Below are 8,048 nucleotides of genomic sequence, written 5' to 3'. Positions count from 1 at the left end.
AGTTGGATTATAGGAAGAAGAATTTGGCAGCAGGACTGGAGATCCTGCGATATGCAGATGATACAACTTTGCCTGCTGAACATGAGGGGGACTTGATGCACTTGCAGATGAAGATCAAAGATTATAGCCTTCACTATGGATTGCAACTTGATGTAAGGAAGACCAAAAGCCTCACAACCAGATCAACAGATAACATCATGATAGATGGAGAAAACGTGGAAGTTGTCAAGGATTTTACCTTGCTTGAATCCACATCAATGATCATGGGAACAGCAGTCAAGAGATGAAAGGATTTACTGAATCGGGTAAGTCTGCTGCACAAGACCTCATTAGAATATTGAAGAGCAAGGATGTTACTTTGAGGACTTAAGTGCATGTTAATTTCCATTGTATCAAATGCACATGAAAGCTAGACATTAAAATAAGGAAGACCAAAGAATAATTGATGCATTAGCATTGTGCTGGAGAGGAATACTGAAAGTATTGGACTGCTAAAAGGGCAAACACCTATATTGGAAGGAGTAAGGTCTGAGTGCTCCTTAGAGGAAAGGACAGAAAAATTTTGTCTTACATACTTTGGACATATTGTCAGGAGAGTCCAGTCCCTGGAGTAGGACATCATATTTGGTAAAGTGGAAGGGCAGTGAAAAAATGAAAGCCTTCTAAGAGACAGATTAACACAGTGGCTGCATCATGGGATTCCGGCATTGAAAACATTGTGGGGATGCCGCAGGACCAGGCAGCGTTTTGCTCTGTTGTGCATAGGGTCACTGTGGATTGGAGCCGATAACATTAATCATTAAATCAGAATGATGTTGAAATCTGATAACCCCTTTTCATCAGGCAATGTGTTTTTTGACATGTATTTGAAAGAATTCCTTATATTATACAGTGTTTGCTATATCTGTAAGACATGTTCTCTTATTTTATTCCTTGTCTTTTCACTTGGGATATTTGATTAGTAGGCTTCTGTCAAGTTGGCTCAGCCATGATTCTCAGTGATTTAGTCTAGTAGGCTCCCATCCTGAGACCTAACATAATGTCATCGATTTTAGGATGATATCTGCTGTGAGTAGCCAGCAGTTGTGGGACTATTGTAGTTGAATGAAACTCTCCTACTCCGGTTACATCCCTCAGGATATAACCTAATTCCTATATCAGTGGGTGTGGAAGTTTGCTTTCTTCTCCCTCTGTATGGATTCTTCATCTGGCTCTTTGACTTCCAGTTCTTGACCTAAACCACTGGCCTTCCATATTGCCTGCCCTTAGTGGCTTGCCATCTGACTTGCTGACCTTGGAGTCATCTGCTTCTGTGACCATTAGACAGTTGTTTTTCAATTTCATCTTCCTGCTTCTGGTTCATAAGCCTCTGTAGCTACGTGAATCAGGAGTATTTACTACCTTAAAATCTGACTACAGACTTGAACCAAACCAGAGGTACCTACTTCTATAACCATATGTCTTCATATACCTTGCTGGCTTACTTTCTTTCTATCTATCTATCTAAATATCTATCTATCTATCTATCCATCTATCTATCTATCTACCTACCTATCTGTCTATCATCTATCTATCTATCTTTTCCCTGGTTTTTCTTCCCTAGAGAACTGAGCCTAACAGAATATTTTTAAAAGAATGAATTTTAAATTTCAATATAATACACTGTCTATTTTTCCTATTTTGTAATATACTCTTTAAAATTACAGTTTGACTTCATTTTTAAAGTCTTTAATACAACAGAAAATTATTTTGTGCATGATATGAAGTAGAGATGAATGTAAATACATGAATGTAAAAAAATATTATGCAAATAGCAGCACCATTTTTTAAAAGCTTGTGTTTTCCATATTGCTATTATAAATCCAATGCTCATGTGTAAGCAAAGGTTGTGTTTACGTTGTACTTTAGTATTTTGTTGTTCTAAAGATATCTTTTTTACTTGGATCAACAGAATTTTTGATAGTTTTATGTGAATATCCATGAAATAAACCATATATTTCTCTCTCTCTCTCTCTCTCTCTCACACACACACACACACACACACACACACACACACACACCTTTTTTTTCATTAAGAAGATCTGGCTATAATTATTTTCCTCTTTTATTTCAGTATGCATTTTATAATAAGTGTCTCTGGTTGTAAAGAAATCTGTCCACAATTTTTATAGGAATTGATGTTATTAATCTTAGAACTATAATTTTTACACAAAACTTTTCAACCCATCAATATAGTTTAATTTTTTCCACTTATTTAGTTTTCATTTAAGTTTTCTTAATATAATTCTTACCTCTTTTCTTGGGTTGGTATTTTTGGTGGTACTGTGAATGCTACCTTTAAAAAATTACAATTTCTAAGTGTCTACTACTGCTATCTGATACTGATAGGTATTTGTATGTTAACACATTTTTAAAATTTTTGTGTGACTTTTAATTGTGACTTTACTAGTTTTTAAAACATTTATTCATAAATTCGTGGCTTTTTTTAAATGCACCATAATGTAAATCATAAATAATGTCAGTTTTACTTATTTTCTAAAAAAAGATATCCAAACTCTCATTGCTTTTTCTTGATTCAGAGCTATCTCTCCCTATATTCACCCCGCCCACCCTACCCCCAGCCCAATGCTGCATAAAAGTTGGGATAATTCTTGTCTTATCCTTCTAAAGGGAAAGTCTGCAATGTTTCAATATCAAGTAGGATGTTTATACTAAATTATACTGTATTCTTTACTAGCTATATGAATACTTTTCCCTCTGGATTTCTGGGTCATGTTAACATGAATGATGGTTATTTTTATCAAATGATGTTCTGCATCTACTGAGACTATGGTATGATATTTTTCATCCTTTAATCTGCTTTAGTGGCAAATTACACTGAATTTCTTTTTAATGTTAGCTAATATTTTCCTTGGTTAAGCTAAACATTATATCAGGATATATTATCCTTTCTACATATAACTGAATTTAATTTATTAATATTTGCTTTATGAGTTCTGCAACAATGCTCAAAAGTGAGGCTGGCTTCTATTTGTCCTTTATTTACTGTCCTGTAAAGAAATCAAGGTTATGTTCGACTGGTAAAATGAGTTGGACTGTGTAATCTTTCATCCCTCTGGATGGGTTTCTGTAGAACTGGAATCATTTTTCCCTGAATGTTTATTAGAATTTGTCAGTGAAGCCAGCTGGTCCTAGTGTTTTCTTAGGGGAAGATATTTAGCCACTATTTCATTTTCTTTCATGGTACTGGAAATGTTTACATTTAGCATTTCCCTTTGTTTTTTCCCATGGATTTAAAATTTTTATATTATTAAAAAGTATACTCTCTTATTTCTTTTTAATATTCACTCCTTCCTGACGTTGACTTTTTGTGACTTCTTTATTTCTTAAAATTGATTTGTATTGTGAATTTAGTGGGAGGGATTACATTGGAGTCAACAGTACATTCAGTAATTCAAAGCACAGTCTGCAGCAAACAGCGCCCCCTGTGTTCTATCCCACCCCACCTTCCCAGAGTCCCGTGTCCAGTTTGCCAGTATTAATCTTTTCACCGAGCTAAATTTAGGCTTTGTTGTTTCTCTATTTTATGGGGTTTTTTTTCTTCACTCATTTCATTTACTTTGTCTCTCTTCTTCATTATTTCATTCATAATAATTTCTTTGAGATTAATTTTAATCTTAGTAGTAGTAGACAGCTAGGATATGGCATTTCTTTTAAACGTTGATTTAATTTCATTTGACAAAATTTAAATACTATATATTTTTATTAGTATCTAGTTAGTGATACCGTGCCTCCTAATTTTCATTATGATTTCTTCTTTGCCCAATGGAATACTTATAAGAATATTCATTACATTTCAATATAATTTCATTAATATATGTTATGGTAGCTTTATACAAAATTGTGCTTTTTTTTTTTTTTGCGCGGGAAAAGGCGGCCTTCCGAGGGCTTGAGGTCGTGCCAGGCCCCGCCGTTTGCACTGCGCCTGCCGCCTGCGGTGGCCAGTGCCCATCCTGGGGCTCCTGGAGAGGTGCGAGCAAGTGTTTGGCACCACCGACCTCTACCTGGTGCTGACCGTGCGGCGCGAGGGAGGCCTTGGACGGCGAGGTCCGATGCGGCTACCACAAGGTGTCCCTGCAGGTGCACCCGGACCCGGTGGGAGAAGGCGACAAGGAGGACTCCACCCCCGCTTCCAGATCCACGGGAACGTGTGCGCGGTGTCAAGCGACAGAGAACAGAGAGCAGTGTATGAGGAGCAGGGAACCGTGGACGAGGACGCGGCGGTGCTCCTGCCAGAGAGGGACTGGGAGGCGTACAGGAGGAGGCTGCTCTTAAAAAAGATATCTCTAGAGGACATCCTAGCCTTTGAAAAGACGTGCAAAGGTTCTGCCGAAGAGTTGGATGACATTAAGCAGGCCTACCTGGACTTCAAGGGCGACATGGACAGGCTCATGGAGTCTGTGCTGGGTGTGCAGTACACGGACGAGCCTCGAATAAGGGACATCATCCAGCAAGCCATTGACATGGAGTCTGTGCTGGGTGTGCAGTACACGGACGAGCCTCGAATAAGGGACATCATCCAGCAAGCCATTGACGCTGGGGAGGTCCCATCCTATAAATCCTCTGTCAGAGAACTGAAGCCGAAGATGAATGCATGGAAACGGAGGGCGCAGGAGGAGGCTAAAGAAGCAGAAATGAGCAGGAAGGGGTTGGGCTTGATGAAGAGATGGACTTGGGAGCAGCCATCCAGAGCAGAGAAAAGGACTGGCAAAGGGAAATGGATGATTTCCTGGCTCGGATGGAAGCAAAATATTGCAGTCCTTCCAAAGGAAGAGGGAAAATGTGCCCCTCAAGAAAGAAAAGAAATAAAGGGATACCTGTCCTCGAAAGCTCATAGAATCTAACCACACTTGTGTAGACGGGCGCGGTCAAGATTTGAAGACACCCGTCAACCTGAAAAAACATGTCCTTTCCAGCCTGAACTGTTCAGCTCTATATAAACCAAGCAGAACCTCTCCACCTGGTCTTAGTATTTCCTGGAAGCCACCTGAGGCATCCCGTGGAGTCATCCTCCCATCAGGAATTGAGTGGTGGTGGTTGCAGGGACAAGGGAGGGAAGGGAAGGGGAGGGCAGTGTATTTCCTGACAGCACTTGCTTCCATGGATCCTCAGTAAATGGAACTGTCTATTAAAAAAAACTGTGCAGAATTCCCGTATATTCCCTCTGTATATTTTGTTAAAATTAATGAATTAATGCTGATACATTTTTATTAACAAAGACTATAGTTTACAAACTAAACTCACTGCCATCAAACAGATTCTGAGTCACAGGTGAACTTGTGCCCCACAATTTGGAAGATAGCTACTGGTCAACTGACTGGAAGGTATCCATATTGTACCCATTCCCAATAAAGGTGACCCAATAGAATGCACACATTATAGAACAACATCACTGATACAACATCAATTAAGAGATTGCTGAAGACCATTCAACAACAGTTCCAGCAATACAATGTTAGGGAGCTGGCAGAAATTAAGGCCAGATTCAGAAGAGGGTGTGAAACAAGGAATATCATTGCTACTGTGATATGAATCTTGACTAAAAGCAGAGAATACCAGAAAGATGTTTGCTTGAGTTTGGTTGACTATGTTAATGCACTCTTCCCTTGAAATGGGAATTCAAGAACACTTCGTTTGGAACCTTTGCATGCATCAGAACAGAACACAAGAATGCTGCATGGTTTAAAATCAAGAACCGTGTGTGTCACAGTTGTATGCTCTCACCATACTTATTCAATCTGTACACTGAGCAAAAATGTGTCATGAGGAGTAAGGAACACTTATTAGCAGTCTTTGATATGAAAATGATGCAACCTTGCTTGCTAAAAGTGAGGAGGGTTTGAAGCACTTGCTGATGAAAATTAAGGATTGCAGTCTTCAATACGAATTGCAATTTAATGTAAAGAAAAGCTAAATCCTCACAATACATAACATCATGATAAAACGAGATTAAAGTTGTCGAAGATTTCATCTTGCCTGGATGCAATCAGTGCTCATGAGAGCAGCAGTCAAGAGATTCAAGGACACATTGCATTGGGTAAATCTGCTGCACAAGGCTCTTTAAAGAGTTGAAAAGCAAGAATATTACTTTGAGGACTAAGGTGCACCTGACCCAAGCCTTGGTATTTTCAGTCACCTCATATGCATGTGAAAGTTGGACAGTGAATAATGAAGACTGAGGAAGAATTTGCATTATGGTGTTGGCAAACACTATTGAAAGTACCATGGACTGCCAAGGAACCAACAAATCTGTCTTGGAAGAAGTACAGCCAGAATGCTCCTTAGAGACAAGGATGACCAGGCTTCGTCTCGTGTACTTTAGACATGTTGTCCGGGGAGCCCAGTCCTTGAAGAAAGACATCATGTTTGGTGAGGTAGCGGGCCAGGGAAAAAGAGGAAGAGTTGGGCAGGATGGATTGCCACAGTTGACTGTGATGTGAAGACGACGAACGACCTGGCAGTGTTTCATCATGTCGCACATAGGGTGGTTATGCGCTGAAACCAAGTCAGTGGCAGCCGCCACCACCAACAATATCTTACATTCACAGTCTTGGTTATGTAGTGGGTTGTATATTGAGCTGTAATTTGAATCCATTGTCTACTCTGCTGGAGAACATTGAGATTTTCTGCTCCTGTAAAGTATTAACTTTAGAAAAGCAAAAGGGACCGTTCTCATAGGTGCAGTATGTTCAATCTAAGTCAAGAGAGACTTGCTGGCAGGGAGTTTTAGGTTTTTGTTGCTGTCCTTTTATTATTTTATAATCTTTTTTTAGGATTCACTCTTTGTGTTGTATAATTCTATGAATTTTGGCAAATGTATGGAAGCATGTATACGCCACTGCAGTGTCATCATACAGTAGGTAACCTCTTCATCCCTGGCCCCGCCTACACTGAATTCCTGGCAACCACTCATCATTTTCCAATTTCTATTATTTGTCTTATCTATAATGTCATTTACTTGACCATTAAAAGAACACCATAATGGGCATGAATGGCACTATACCAGCTTCTTTTATCCACACCAGCCTTGGTCATTGGCCAGGGACTGTGTGGGAAGAGTGTGGTCTCAGCAGGAAAACTTAAGGTGATCCTGAAAGCTTTGGTCCCTGAGGGCTGTCAGTTAGCTGCATGGTTGCAGATGAATGGGAAGTTCATTCTGGCTGAGGGAGACGACTCGTGGTGCACCTCCACAGCTGAAACAGCGTGTTTTGTAATTGCTCTCAGTGTTCTGGATCAGCATGTACTCTCTGCCGTTGTTTGTGTGATGTTTATACAGGTCAGTTCGGTCATATCAATTAATTATCTTGCCCAAATCATCTTTAGCCTTACTTCTTTTGTTTTACATATTCTGTCAGTTACTGAGCTCCTATCTCAGTAGAGAATTTGAATTTGCTTATTTCTAACTATAATTTACTTAATTTCTTATTGTATATTATTTGACGTGACCCTATTGAGTGCATGCATTTAAAGATGCTAAAGCTTCTCCTTCAGCTCTCATAACATTTAGTACTTTAAAGTAATTATAATATCTGTAAATCTATATTTTATTAGTATTTACATTGTTTGCTTTTAATGTTTTATGTGTCATCTCTCTATGCCCTTATATTAATGCATATCTCTTGTAAATAGAATATAATTATTCTATTATAAATAAGTCTTTTGAAATAAAATAATAAAAATTCTCTATTAATTAGATTATTTAGCAATGTATGTTTGCTACTGTTATTGGTACAACTGGATTTAATAAACCACTTTGCTATTTGCTTTCTACTGTCTTTGTCCAATGCTGTCCCTTTTCATCTCATTGGCCTTTTGTAATTGAGCAAGCATGAATCGTTATTTCAACTCTTCTCTTGGTGATTTTGCCCTGTAAATGATGATTGTTTAAATGACTCCTTTAACTCTTTTAATATGGAACCACACATTATTATATCTTCCTTTTACCCTTGTGCTTTGACTGCTGCCTGCATATTCCAGTTCCCTATAAC

At 38.7% G+C, this 8,048-nt stretch overlaps 1 pseudogene; it reads left to right on the top strand.

The window, feature by feature from the left end:
• The first annotated feature begins 283 nt into the window (after positions 1-283).
• Positions 284-8,048, top strand: part of LOC101642344 — a 12,256-nt pseudogene continuing 4,491 nt past the window's right edge.

The sequence above is a fragment of the Echinops telfairi genome, unplaced genomic scaffold (genome assembly GCF_000313985.2).
Source record: "Echinops telfairi isolate 266 unplaced genomic scaffold, ASM31398v2 ScPeMD7_23;HRSCAF=83, whole genome shotgun sequence".
In the NCBI taxonomy this organism is placed as follows: Eukaryota; Metazoa; Chordata; class Mammalia; order Afrosoricida; family Tenrecidae; genus Echinops; species Echinops telfairi.
This window is presented reverse-complemented; position numbering and strand designations above follow the sequence as displayed.